The 15,232-nt window shown below is 30.3% G+C and overlaps 1 pseudogene; it reads right to left on the bottom strand.

Moving 5' to 3' along the window:
• Nucleotides 1-847: 847 nt before the first annotated feature.
• Nucleotides 848-14,857, bottom strand: LOC130949293 (auxin-responsive protein IAA30-like; annotated as a pseudogene).
• Nucleotides 14,858-15,232: the final 375 nt, after the last annotated feature.

Here is a 15,232-nt window from a genome sequence, read left to right on the forward strand (position 1 = left end):
CTTTTTTTAGTAATGTGAGTCATAGTTTTTTTTATTTCTTCTTTTTTTTTTTCTATATTTGATGCCTCCCTCCCCTCTCTTTTAGGCTTAAATTAAATAAATTTCAGCTAATTATAAGTTGAATTTTAAAATAATAGATCATTGTTAAAAAACATTGAATGAAGTATTTCATTGAATATATAAATACGTTATCTCATTTTTTGAATTTCTTACTAAGGATTTTACTTGGCATTTGAAACAAAAAATAGTGGTTTTGGCCATTTTTATCATACTTGAAATTAATCAATGAATAAACAAAATTATAGGCTAAAACAGTAATTTTTGAAAAAAGAAGATATATGGTTCATAATTATTAAATGCCAACATATCTTTTGGTAATAGATGTGATGAAAAATAATTTAGTAAATAATCTATGTACATTACCTTTTATCTTTTTGGTTATTTGATGTGTATTTAAGATATAAAAATTAGAAATAGATATATAAAACGTTTATCGGTATATATGATAGATTAGATGTATGCAGTAATAGAATAAATAAATTTTTTATCTTTAATTAATAATTTGAGCAACAAATATATTTTTGTTGACTTAGAAAGGAATAATTCGACAGAACTAAAAAAATTTATATATAATATATATATATATATATATATATATATATATATATATATATATATATATATATATATTCCACTTTTGGTCTATTATATTGTCCACTATTTCAATAGAAACATGAACTAAGTGTGTATGTCGATTATGTTGAGATTTTTTGAGATTTCTTTCTTAAAAGAAAAAAAAAAACAATCTAATCATATTTTAAAACTACCACAAATATAAAAGTATTTGTCATCTTCTCTTCATAAATGTGTCAGGTCTGGTGATCTTCAACTTCTTTACAGCTGATAAGAACATCCTACAGAAACAAATAATACATTTATTAATACCAATATTTTTTTATTATTTGTATTTATTTGATAAGAAATTCAGGGGATCGCATTTTTTCTGGAGTGTATTATACTATTATATTTAACTTATGAGTAATGTTATATAGCTAAAAATTATAAATAATAAATAAAAACATATACTTATTTTTATTTATAGGAGAATATAAATCATTTTTAATTAATTAACACAATTATTTTTTTATAGATATCTTTTTATTTATTATATCAAGAATCAATTCAATTTTTACAAAAATAAAATCCTAAAAGTCTTTATCTCATTATTAGTTTATTACATCTATAATTATAAATTTTTATTTCAAATAAAAGTCTAAAATCCTTATATCATGAACTCTGAAAAATATTTTCAAATCATCACAATACATTTTATAAAAAAATTTCAAAATCTCAAATTCGATTAGTCTCTGTAACACCCTAACTTTTGGCACGTCATGATCGTACCAAAAGTGAGGCATTACTGACCTATTTTCCGTATTTATTATTTAATACTGAGCCTTTAGTTCGATTTCACGTTTCAGTTTTTGAGAAAAAGCCGAAAAGTTTTGTTTCTGTTAATTAAAATCATATATAAAGATCTCCAAGCAATACTAGTCACATAGTTGTTAAAAATAATAAATATCATACAAAAGAATTCAAGTGAAACTCAGATACAACTCTTATCCCTCTGTATAAAATAAAATCTTAACTAACAAAGGCGAGAAAATTCTAGGAAAGCTACTCAACACATAAACTTAACTCAAATAAGACTAATAACCGCCCACAACTTCAAACTGAGTCTTCGAACTTGTGTCATTGAAAGGGTGAAAGATTTTGGGGTGAGAACAAACCACGCATTCTCAGTAAGAAATGGAAATGACGTAAGAGTAATGAAATAAAATGCAAATAATTAACTTAGTAAAACTGTTATGTTAAACCTTTGGAAATACTTTTATTTCTGCTTTAGATAAATAATTACTTTTCTTTAAATTTCTTAACTCAAAACAGATTTCAATCACAAAATTAGTCATATTTCAACCACAACATCTCATAATCAACCACGGCCCTAGGCCCAAGCAACTCAATCAACTACTAATACATCACAATCCAACCAAATTTCAGCCACAAACACAAGTAAGAAGGTTCAAACACAATCAAGCAGTTATATCAAGTAGAACAATTAGCAATTAAATGTAACTATTCAGATAGACAAACCAATTATAATATGCACACCCAAACAATGTCATATAAATGCATATGATGCATGTCTGTCCCTAACGCAGGCCATGAGCTCATGTGTCGGTTGCCTACCCGCTCCCGACATTACCCGGGCACAAGTCCCAGATATGGCTTTCCAGATGCATACAGTGTGCTTATAAGTCGTACGGCTAGGCCGCATACAGTGTGACTTTAAGTCATACGACTATACCGCATACAGTGTGACTTTCCAAATCAATAAGCGTATATCTGAAAAACAGTTCTCAGTGTGTGGGCGTCCCCACTTTACATTTGGCACTAAGGCCCAAACAATGTCACATCTGCTCTCCTGTGGCAGTCATTTCATTAATTCATACATTCCTTTAATCTTTGTTCTCTACTCTCCTGTGGCAGAGATTCCTTTAATTTTCTTTCTTTCCTTTACTTTTTGTTCTTCCTCTTCTTTTCTTTCTTATCAAACCGAACTTAAAACATAACTTAAAGCAAAATCCCTTCTCAAAAGATTGAGTTTAAAACATCATACTTTTCTTAATACATCGGTTTGAAAACAAAACTCTTTTCGTAATAAATCGAAAACAAGTAATATTCTTAAATTAAATTTGCTTTTAAAACTAAAGGAAATTCATTGTTTCATTTAGACTTTACAAATCCCTCCGACCATACTCGTTTAACATTTAATACTAACCAAAATCACATTCTTGCGTATTTTTACTAGCCCTTCATCAGCACCTATTCATCATCATGCTAATACCAAAATCAGTTACCATCCACTTCCATAACCATAAATTTCAGCATCGAACACAGTCTCAATTCAAATCCAATTCATAAACTCAAATCACATTTCAATTTAACAAGTAACACCAAATTGACTAACACTCACAACTATAATCAATTCTTATCAATTAGACACACAAAATACGTATAAATTATTTGCAATTACTCAATAAGCTTTTTGGCATTCTTAAATTAAAAACTTGTAATTTTAAAATAAAACCCCCTACCTCCGTATGAAATCAAAATCAATGAATGCTTCGGAAAAACTTTCTGACCGAGCTGCTGAAGAGAAAAGTATCAGAAATCATCTGTGCCTCCTAGAACTCCAGTTGGCCGAACTCAAGGAGAAGAGGAGCTACGTCACCGTCAACTTCCTCCGATCAAAAGTGACGTCAATACGTAAAGGAAGAGGATACGAACACTTTTACCGGATTAGATTTTTTATTGAAGTTACGGATCTCAAAAAATTGGAATCAGAGACATGGAGGTTCCACGGTTTCTCTCCTTCACTCTCGGTCACTCTTGCTTTCTTTTCTTTCACGTTTGGTTCGGTTAAGAGAGGAAAATGAAGATTAGGTGGTGATGATAAGTATAATTAAAAAATTGTTAGGTGTCATGGTTATAGATAAAAGAAACCTGTGTCATATATGTATACAAGCCACCTTGGCTTGCTTTCTTTCTTGCTTTAATATGTATATACATACTGAATATATGTGTAATGGCATATATGTAGGATAATGGCCTTCGGCCACTTTTTTTTTTTTTTTGAATGATGATGAGATAATAATAATAATAATAATAATAATAATAATAATAATAATAATAATAATAATAATAATAATAATAATAATAATAATAAAAGATTAACTTAATTTTGCCTATCAAAATAGTTTTTAATAAATAGTTCAAACTAATAGAATAAGTTATAATTAAATTAAACTTCAATAATCATAAAATTTTATTTAATTATTTTTATTAAAAATAATTTTCTTAAAAACAAAATCTCAATATAATATAATAATTTATAAATAACTAATTACTTAATTTTCAAAAATCCGGGGTCTTACATCCTACCCTACTTATAAAAATTTTCGTCTTCGAAAATTGCTATAAAATAAAAAAGGTTCATATGACATACAAGTACCAGGGTGAAAGTACGATTATAAAGCTGAAGTTACAAGGCAAGACTGATATAAAAGATGACATAATTTCAAACGTGCGATGGTAAAACATAGTGGCGAAAGATTATAAAACAGGCATGGGACTAAAACGACACGCTTAATGTCCGTACATTGATCTCTTACCAACTCCAGAGTTTCAACTTCCCAAACATCAACTTGACGTATACTCATCATTTCAAAATGTACTTTAACAAGTAGATTATTCGTGAATTTTCTCAACCTCATCAAACACTTCACAACCCAATACTGGTCACAAAACAATCTTCCGTAAACTTCTCTACGAGACTCAGAATCCTAAAACATCCTATGACGTCGCACGCTTACAAGCTTTACCTTTTGTGTTCACAAAACACATCATAGAGAGCTAACGCACCACTTGCTATGTATAACGGTCGCACGTGACATCAAAACAAATCTCAAGTCACTAAAAAAGATACAAGACCTTAGAGAAAAAACAAGCAACTCAGACAAGGTTCACAAAGATTTCAACGATTCACTTTGATGCATCAAACAAGTTCAAAATTACATCAAAAAATATACGAGTCAAGAAGAGGAGTTTAAATAACACAAGGTAGATATCTAAGAAATTGAAGAGGACATATGCAATTAGGATCAAATGAGAAAGCATATGAACAAGCAAATAGGGTTGGAGAATAATCAGTTAACTCTCTTCAAGAAAAGAAATCTCGAACTAGAATCTCAAGGCAAACCATGAAAGGACAGATACGAAATCGAGTAACATCAAAAAATTAACTCCTAACGTTCCCAAAACCCACGATTTATGTTACCTATTACTTCTATCTCGTCTATGATAATCCATTAGTGTTTCCATATACATGAACCATTAGTATTAAGTTGGCCAGACCTAATACCATGAGAGATGCAACGGTCGACTAACAGCATTAATCAATAGACAATCATGCATCTGAAACTCAAACTCTTGTCAGTGGGACAAGTCCTACTGCATGACAAACACTCAGAGTATGCAGTAAAGCATAGTCAGTCCATTCCCAAGGCTCTAACAGGGACGAACTGCTCTGATACCATAATGTAACACCCTAACTTTTGGCATGTCATGATCGTACCAAAAATGAGGCATTACTGACCTGTTTTCCGTATTTACTATTTAATACTGAGCCTTTAGTTCGATTTCACGTTTCAGTTTTTGAGAAAAAGTTGAAAAGTTTTGTTTCTATTAATTAAAATCATATATAAAGATCTCCAAGCAATACTAGTCACATAGTTGTTAAAAATAATAAATATCATACAAAATAATTCAAGTGAAACTCAGATACAACTCCTATCCCTCTGTATAAAATAAAATCTTAACTAACAAAGGCGAGGGAATTCTAGGAAAGCTACTCAACACATAAACTTAACTCAAATAAGACTAATAACCGCCCGCAGCTTCAAACTGAGTCTTCGAATCTGTGTTACTAAAAGGGTGGAAGATTTTGGGGTGAGAACAAACCACGTGTTCTCAGTAGGAAATGGAAATGCCGTAAGAGTAATGAAATAAAATGCAAATAATTAGCTTACTTAGTAAAACTGTTATGTTAAACCTTTGGAAATACTTTTATTTCTACTATAGATAAATAATTACTTTTCTTTAAACTTCTTAACTCAAAATAGATTTCAATTACAAAATTAGTCATATTTCAACCACAACATCTCATAATCAACCACGGCCCTAGGCCCAAGCAACTCAATCAACTACTAATACATCACAATCCAACCAAATTTCAGCCACAAATACAAGTAAGAAGGTTCAAACACAATCAAGCAGTTATATCAAGTAGAACAATTAGCAATTAAATGTAACTATTCAGATAGACAAACCAATTATAATATGCACACCCAAACAATGTCATATAAATGCATATGATGCATGTCTGTCCCTAACGCAGGCCATGAGCTCATGTGTCGGTTGCCTACCCGCTCCCGACATTACCCGGGTACAAGTCCTAGATATGGCTTTCTAGATGCATACAATGTGCTTATAAGTCGTACGGCTAGGCCGCGTACAGAGTGAATTTAAGTCGTACGGCTATGCCGCATACAGTGTGACTTTCCAAATCAATAAGCGTACATCTGAAAAACAGTTCTCAGTGTGTGGACGTCCCCACTTTACATTTGGCACTAAGGTCCAAACAATGTCACATCTGCTCTCCTGTGGCAGTCATTTTATTAATTCATACATTCCTTTAATCTTTATTCTCTGCTCTCCTGTGGCAGAGATTCTTTTAATTTTCTTTCTTTCCTTTACTTTTCGTTCTTCCTCTTCTTTTCTTTCTTATCAAACCGAACTTAAAACATAACTTAAAGCAAAATCCCTTCTCAAAAGATTGAGTTTAAAACATCATACTTTTCTTAATACATCGGTTTGAAAACAAAATTCTTTTCGTAATAAATTGAAAACAAGTAATATTCTTAAATTAAATTTGCTTTTAAAATTAAAGGAAATTCATTTCTTCATTTAGACTTTACAAATCTCTCCGACCATACTCGTTTAACATTTAATACTAACCAAAATCACATTCTTGTGTATTTTTACTAGTCCTTCATCAGCACCTATTCATCATCATGCTAATACCAAAATCAGTTACTATCCACTTCCATAACCATAAATTTCAGCATCGAACACAGTCTCAATTCAAATCCAATTCATAAACTCAAATCACATTTCAATTTAACAAGTAACACCAAATTGACCAATACTCACAACTACAATCAATTCTTATCAATTAGACACACAAAATACGTGTAAATTATTTGCAATTACTCAATAAGCTTTTTGGCATTCTTAAATTAAAAACTTGTAATTTTAAAATAAAACCCCCTACCTCCGTATGAAATCAAAATCAACGAAAGTTTCGGAGAAACTTTTTGACCGAGCTGCTGAAGAGGAAAGCGTCAGAAATCATCAGTGCCTCCTAGAACTCCAGTTGGCCGAACTCAAGAAGAAGAGGAGCTACGTCACCGTCAACTTCCACCGATCAAAAATGACGCCAATACGTAAAGCAAGAGGATACAAACACTTTTATCGAATTAGATTTTTTATTGAAATTACGGATCTCAAGAAATTGGAGTTAGAGACATGGAGGTTCCACGGTTTCTGTCACTCTTGCTTTCTTTTCTTTCACGTTTGGTTCGGTTAAGAGAGGAAAATGAAGATTACGTGGTGATGATAAGTATAATAAAAAATTGTTAGGTGTCATGGTTATAGATAAAAGAAACCTGTGTCATATATGTATACAAGCCACCTTGGCTTGCTTTCTTTCTTGCTTTAATATGTATATACATACTGAATATATGTGTAATGGCATATACGTAGGATAATGGCCTTCGGCCACTTTCTTTTTCTCTTTTTTTGAATGATGATGAGATATAATAATAATAATAATAATAATAATAATAATAACTATAAAAGATTAACTTAATTTTGCCTATCAAAATAGTTTTTAATAAATAGTTCAAATTAATAGAATAAATTATAATTAAATTAAACTTCAATAATCATAAAATTTTATTTAATTATTTTTATTAAAAATAATTTTTTTTAAAACAAAATCTCAATATAATATAATAATTTATAAATAACTAATTACTTAATTTTCAAAAATCCGCGTTGTTACAGTCTCAATTTAAAAATAAAAAACATAAAAAAAACTACTAGTTTATGATTTATAAAATAAAAAAATAAATAATAAATTATAACAAATTGATTTTAATTTGTGGATTATAAATATTATATTTTTAAAATTATGGATGTTATACATATAAAACTATGGATGTTAAATTAGAGATATTTTAATAACTTCTACTATATATATAACTCATATTTTTATATGCAGATTATACATTATAAAATAAAAAATAAAATATGAAATAAATTATTAAATAATCAGAAAATCAATAAATAAACATATATATACATATGAATATCAATTAAAAGATATTAAAATAATTTAAAATCATGATCCATTAACGTACATTTAAGATAATTTAAAAGATCATATTGTAAAAATGGATATATTAATCATAAAAATTCATTAATTATAGACATGATATGTTTGAAAAATATGGATATTATTATGAGTATGAAATTATAGATGTTATTTGTGTGAAATTTGAATGTTATCTGTGTAAAATTAAAGATGTTAAGTTAAAGATATTTTTATAAATTTTACTATACAACTCATATTTTTATATATCGACAGTTATAAAATAAAAAATAAAAAATAAAATATATAAAAAATTACTAAACAAGTTTTTAAATAAAATTTTTAACTTATCATATTAGAATCAATAAGAATTGAACAATTACAAATATGAAAAAAAAAATTGAGGGCAATGCTTATACCCAAAAAAAAAATCGTAAATAAGAATTAAACATTTACAAAACAGATATGATGAGTAATTTTTCTATAAAAATAGCAGATGACCTTCAGGAATTTAAATGTTGCAAGACGACAAATTGTCTATCACCAAGTTGCGTATGATTTTTAGAAATACAAATTTTATATTTTGATAAAATGATCTTATTTATAGAATATGTATTGATTGCTAATAAATTGATACCTTATATACTACTAATATCTACCTTTAATAGATCAAATATTTCAATGTTAAATGTAATTATTAAAATCAATTCTAATATAAAAAATCAAAAGAAGTGTAAGAGAGTGGAAACTAAATATAGTTAATTACATTAACTAATGTAAAAAAAGAAATGTTTTGGCTTCTTTTTATTCTCTAAATTTTGGTTCCAAACTTTTCCTTTAACTTATTTACAACTACTCATTTCAATTTATAATATTAGTGATTGTGAATCTTTTTAAAATACGAATTAAATATTTTTTAAAAATATAGAATAAGATTTTATCATACATCAAACTTACACATTTCTCTATCTTGAAAAAGGTGTAAGGTTTATTTTTATGTGAAATTTACATTTCATACAATAATAAATAAATGTGTATCTACTTAAGTGTTCAAAATATCTTTTAGAAAATAGAAATTATCACTCTTATTTTCATAGTGCTATTTTTTTTAAATAATTCATGTAAATTTACAATGCAAAATGATCATCTGTGGAGTGAAATTTTAAAAAATAAAAGTGGGAATATAATTTTTTATTTTTAAAAGTTTGCTTAATAAGAATACTTAATATAAAATATTTTACTAAAAATATAATTATTTTAATTTTTTTTATCTATTAAATAGACGTGAAAGAACAACACACTTTTACTTATTTTATGTATCAAATGTTATATATACATAAAAAATTAATCACCAAATAAATTTATATAAATAACTGATTTAGTAACTAATTATTTGTGTATACCTAATTTAGTTGTTTATGTAATACCTTAAAACACTCTTACCTATTATATATGAGAAAAAATTAATATAATTAAAAAAATAATTAAATTAATATAAATTTTTATAAACATATTTGATTGATGTCCAATTAAATATGTCAGGTATTATATATATTGTTGATTAATGTAAGATCTAGAATTTTTATAAAATCTTATTATAAGTTAATTTTAATTTATTTATTTATTAAAGACTTTAACCTCAAAAATGATTTTATTCAAGATAATTAAAATTTTGATAAATTTAGTTTAAAATAAATTAAGGTGTTATCTGATTTTACAAATTATTGTGTATTTTTTTATTTATAATTTAAAGTTTTAGAAATTTAAAAATAATAAGGTTTTGACTATTTAGATTATAATTTTTATTTAATTTTATAATTATTGAATTAATTTCTATATTTAAATTATAAAGTTTGATAGTTGTAAAATAAGAAGAATTTTATATGATTTGATTTAAATAATTGAGGTTTTAGAATTTTATGCTCTAAGTTTTATGAATGAAGAAAATTAATTATATTATCTTAGATTTCAAAGTAAAGTACTTGATTAAAAGCCAATTAGTAAATTGATACAATAAATAATATTTTCAAAGAAAATTTAAGGGATTAAATTGGATTTCAAATCAATACAATATACCCTAATTTAATTAAAATTTACTAAATCCTAATTAACTCAAATATTCCCAAATTAAATCCCAACCTAAGTTAGCAACTGCCTCGTTGCTACTCCCCTAACCCAGTCCCATCCCTCCAGAAAGAAAGAAAGAAAAGGGAGAAAGAATAGAAAAAAATGGGGAAAGAAAAGAGAAGTGAGGGGGGAATAGAGAAGAAGGAGAGGGAAGAGAAGAAGGAGCCGGGCATCGCGAAGTCTGCCGCCACCATCGCCATCACCGTCTAGCCGCGTAGAAGAGAGGGGCGTCGTTATCAAGCATGAGGGGAGGGGGGAGAGAGAGGGAGCTCGCGAGGGAGTTGCAGCTGTCAAAGCTAGGTCCGTCGCTGCCGTTGGAGTCGCGTCACCATCAAACATGCTGCTGTCGCCGAGAGGAAGCTCGTCGCCATCGCCGTCCGTGTCCCTATCACCGCCAAATCTGTTGACGTTGTTGATGCTGAGGAGAGAGAGAGAGAGAGAGAGAGAGAGAGAGAGACGTAAGCTGAAGGGAGAGGAGGAGTGTCGCCGCCGTTTGTGCTTCGCTGTCGCCACCACTACTGTTGGAAGCTGCGCTGCTGTGGTTGCCAAAAACTACAGCCGAAGCCTCTGCCTTCTTGGGTTTTGATTATCATGAGTTACTCTACCATCAGTAAAGGTTTTCGGTGCTATTGTCGCTTCCTTGCCTCATTTCTCTTTAGCTGCAGTAAGTTATTCTAGCCTTGATATCCTTACCGTTAATATTCTGCTATAGATTATTGAGAATTTTGTGATGTTAACGTTTTAGGATCGAGTTCCGGTAATCGCATGGTTGAAATAAAATTTGTTTCTGTTGTTACAGAAGTAAACAAAGTTATGGATGTAATTGCTACTGAGTGCAGGCCGAGAGAAAAAGGTTTCTTTGACGCATTTGGTTTATGGGTTTTGATTATTCGAGGTAGGGGCGTTTTTCTTAAACTTATTTTACTTTCAAGAGTTGTTACAACTCGATATTAATGCGAAAAGTATATTTTTGTGATTTCGTAAGTCTTATTAACAAAATTGAGTTACTCTTGATGATTGTGATTGTTTGTCTGGTGAAATTATTGACTGTTTGAAAAGGTTGAATATTTTGAGTTATTGATTTTGTTAAATTGGCGGTTGCCGAATTGGTTTTCTTTCGGTTTGGAAATATTTTGTTATTGAAAATGAGTTGATTTTAGAAAAGATTTAATATTGGAATTGGTTTGAAATGGAAGAGATTTAATATTGAAATTTGGTTTGATAATGAACCTGATTTGATATCGGAATTTGATTTAAAACAAATGTGAAAAGAATTTTTGAAAATGGTCTGATTATGAAAATGATTTGCTATTTGGAAATGATTGAGAAGGGTTTGAGAAATGTTTGGTTGGAACCCTTGAAGGGTGACAAAAATCTGAGTTTTAGAAGAGATACTGTCGAAATTGTTATAAAATTTGGAGGCTTCGTTTGAAGTTTAGAAAGGAATGAATTGATGATGATAATGACATTGATAAGTAAAGAATTAAAAAGTATATGTGACTTGTAAAATTGAGACAAATTGTTGATCCTCTATACGTAAGATATGATCAGGCACTTTAACTCCTCGGGTTCCCATGGGCATGCATATATATATGAATTTGAGCTTGGGGTAGTTTTTCTATATATAAATTTAAGCTTGGAATTTTTTCTACTCCATGAATGTGCTTATTAGGATTTTTTCCATGGTTATTTTTTAGCTTGGGGATGCGCATACAGAGGAACTATCCACAGTTAGCTACCAGGACATGTCGAGCTGACTATGTAACTGATAGATGATATCAATAGTCATAAGACAGGCATGCATTATATGCATTTGTATGTTTTTCTTGGATGTGCATTGTTTTAGTTTGCCTATTTGTTTAATTATATATGTTTATCTGTTATTTGCCCTACTTGCTGTATTTGTATCTTATTTGCGTTTTCCTTATTTGTTTTGTATGTGTGTGCAACTGAGAGATCCCTCATGTTGGTGGTGGTGAAGTTGAGAGTTATTTTTCTGATGTGATGATTTGATTAAGTTGCTTAACCTGGGCCGTGTTTGGTTTCTGATTGAGGTTTTAGGAAAGTATGAAAAATAAAATTGGATCAGCTTAAACTTAATGAACTTATGTTTGGAACATGTTGGTCATTCATACAGTTTAGGAAACTGATTAAGATTTTTTTATAAAAAAAAATAGGTTTTGAATTTTCTGGATAATTAAATATTGATTTTTGAAAAAGTTTTGGATAATTAGCCGTTATTTTTTTTTTTTCAAAGATTCATAGGACGAATGATATTCACTGTCTTGAAATCAATTCTTCTCTTTATACATATCTTCTTATGACAATTCTTAAATCCTCTACTGAGAACCCTTTCGAAGACGATGTTCTCACCTCCCTACAGTTTTATCTTTTCAAGACGGATGAGGAACTTGCAGAATTTTTGTTAAGTTCTTAGATATGTTGTTTTTGTTTGTATCATATGATATAGACTTTTTCTCACCTTTATTATTATATTCTTGTAAGAGGGATACGAGTCGTGACTGTAATAACATGTATGTATATAATATTTGTAAGTTGTTTGAGTTAGAAGTTTTATATATATATACTTATTTATTTTCAGTTAAAAAGTATTTCCATTTTTCTTAAAAAGAAACCAGCAATACGATTTCAAGTTAAAGGCTCTTATTTGATTATTAAATATATGAAGTCGTCGTAATACTTTTCGCTATCAGAGCGGCGTAGCCGGAAGCGTGATATTCTGATAGTAAAGGTGTTACAATTAACGTTTTACAACATTAATTTTTGAAAAAAATTATTAATAAATTGATTACTAGAAAAAAAAATATGATTAAATTTTATTTTTTGATAGAATAATTTAATTAAAAAAATCTTTCAAAAATAAATTTAAAAAATATCTTATCTTTTATAAACTAATTTTACTATTAACCCCTAATATTAATAATATAATGTTAACTTACTCCTAAGACACATTCCCAACCATAATCAAATCTCGTTCTCCATCCTCATAAATTAGCACATGGCACCTCTCGGCTTGTACTGCATCTAACTCAGTTCCCACTATTTAAAACAAGAGTAAACTACCATTTGTACCCACAAAAGTTGAAAACGCTGACATATCTACCCATAGAAAAAGAAAATTACCATTTGTACTCATGAAAAATGATTTTTACAAGCAAAATTATCCAAACCCTAAAAAATTATCTAAAAACCCCAAAATACCCTTATCATTACCACTGCTACCATCATCCCCCATCTCTCTCTTCGCATCACATGAACACTCTCCGATCTAACCTCCATTTCTCTGCCACAAACCACCTCTGCCATAAATCACCTCATTGCCACTCCTTCATCACCATAACCTTCACCTTTGGAGGAATCAAAATCAATCCAGAGAAGAATTTGAAATAGATGACGATGGGTGAGAGTCAAAATTGGATCTTGGTTTCAGCGGAATCTGAAGCTGTTTGAGGGAACAAAACATTGAAAAGAGTGTCATGGAGAAAGCTAATAGAAATAGGGCAAAAAAGAACACAGATCCAAGGTGAGAAGAGAGTGAGGAGAGAGGATCAAATCTGAACAATCAAACACAGAAGCATCATGTATTTGGATTCACTTTTTCTGGGAGAAAAGAAAAATGGTGAAAGAGATAGAAAGAGAGAGAGAGAGAGAGCTCACTGCGAATTTGGTTCGCAAAGGGACCGCGGTGGTGGCGACTGGTGCGGTGGCCCGTCAGGGGCACTGGTTCGGTGATGAGGAGAAGGTAGCCCCAGTAGGTGAGGGTGGTCGGCGGTGAAAAGAGGAGAAGGGGGCACTGCGTCTCTAGGGTTGCTAACGGCGGCGAAGCAGCGGCGGGGGTGGGTGCGAAGGTCCTCTGGTCGGCAAGAGCGAGACAGGGAAGGAGAGAAGGAGGGGTGGTCACTGACACTGACACTGGAGGCTGCAAGAGGGGAAACAGAGGCAATTTGGGGTTAGTGGTGGTGGTGGTGGTGGTAAGGTGATGAGTAGATGAGGATGATGGAGTGTTTAGTGGGAAGCGTACCAGTGCTTGTGGGTTAGGAAGATGGAGGGCTTGGCTTCATGGTGTACTTGCACCATGAAGGTGCTCTTCTTCTCCGGGGAAGCGGCAGCAAGTGTTGCTGTGACTGTGAGGATGAAAGAGAGGAGGGTGTGGCAAGGAGCCATTGGAACAGCGATGGGGATTGAGTGGAAAGTAATGATGAGAGTGTGTTAGAAAGGGAAAGAGGGGTGGTGGCTGGGTGAAGAGGGTTAGGGTTAGAAAGGGGATTGGTTGAAGGAGGTGGTGTGGTGGTGAAGATAAGGGTATTTTGGGATTTTTAGATAATTTTTTAGGGTTTGGATAATTTTGCTTGTAAAAATCATTTTTTATGGGTACAAATGGTAATTTTCTTTTTTTATGGGTAGATATGTCAGCGTTTTCAACTTTTGTGGGTACAAATGGTAGTTTACTCTTTAAAACAAACAAAACATTATAGCATTGTTATTTTTAATTAAGAAAAAATGTTAATTAAAAAAAATAGATATAGGGGCAAAGGAATAGAATTGATTACAGAGTATGGTAGTTTCAAACATTTGTTCAAGAGCCTTAACCAATCCTTGGTAGCTATTATGAGCTAAAAGGTTGAGTTTTCTGCTAATTAGATTGCCTTCCATGTAAACTTTCACATAGAATTTGTCGCTTTTTGAAGAAGCAGTTGAGAATGAAGGGTTGATAGGTGAAGAGGAATAGGCTTCTTCATCCATTGTATGTGGTTATTTGTGTGAAATAAGAATCATGACTAGTAAATGTGGCAATAACACTTAGCAGCCACCTTTTATATAAGGCCTTGAAAAATTTTGTAATCTATTATCTAGTATATATTATTAAAATCGAATTTTTTTAATTAATAACATAATTAATGTGATATATTTTTAAAGATATTTTTTAATTTATTTTATTTGATTCACTTAAATATGTTAATTAATTAATTATTTATTTAATTTAATTAAAATAAATATCAAATTATTTAATATTTTATTTTACCATAT

Source organism: Arachis stenosperma, chromosome 9 (assembly GCF_014773155.1).
Source record: "Arachis stenosperma cultivar V10309 chromosome 9, arast.V10309.gnm1.PFL2, whole genome shotgun sequence".
Classification (NCBI taxonomy): Eukaryota; Viridiplantae; Streptophyta; class Magnoliopsida; order Fabales; family Fabaceae; genus Arachis; species Arachis stenosperma.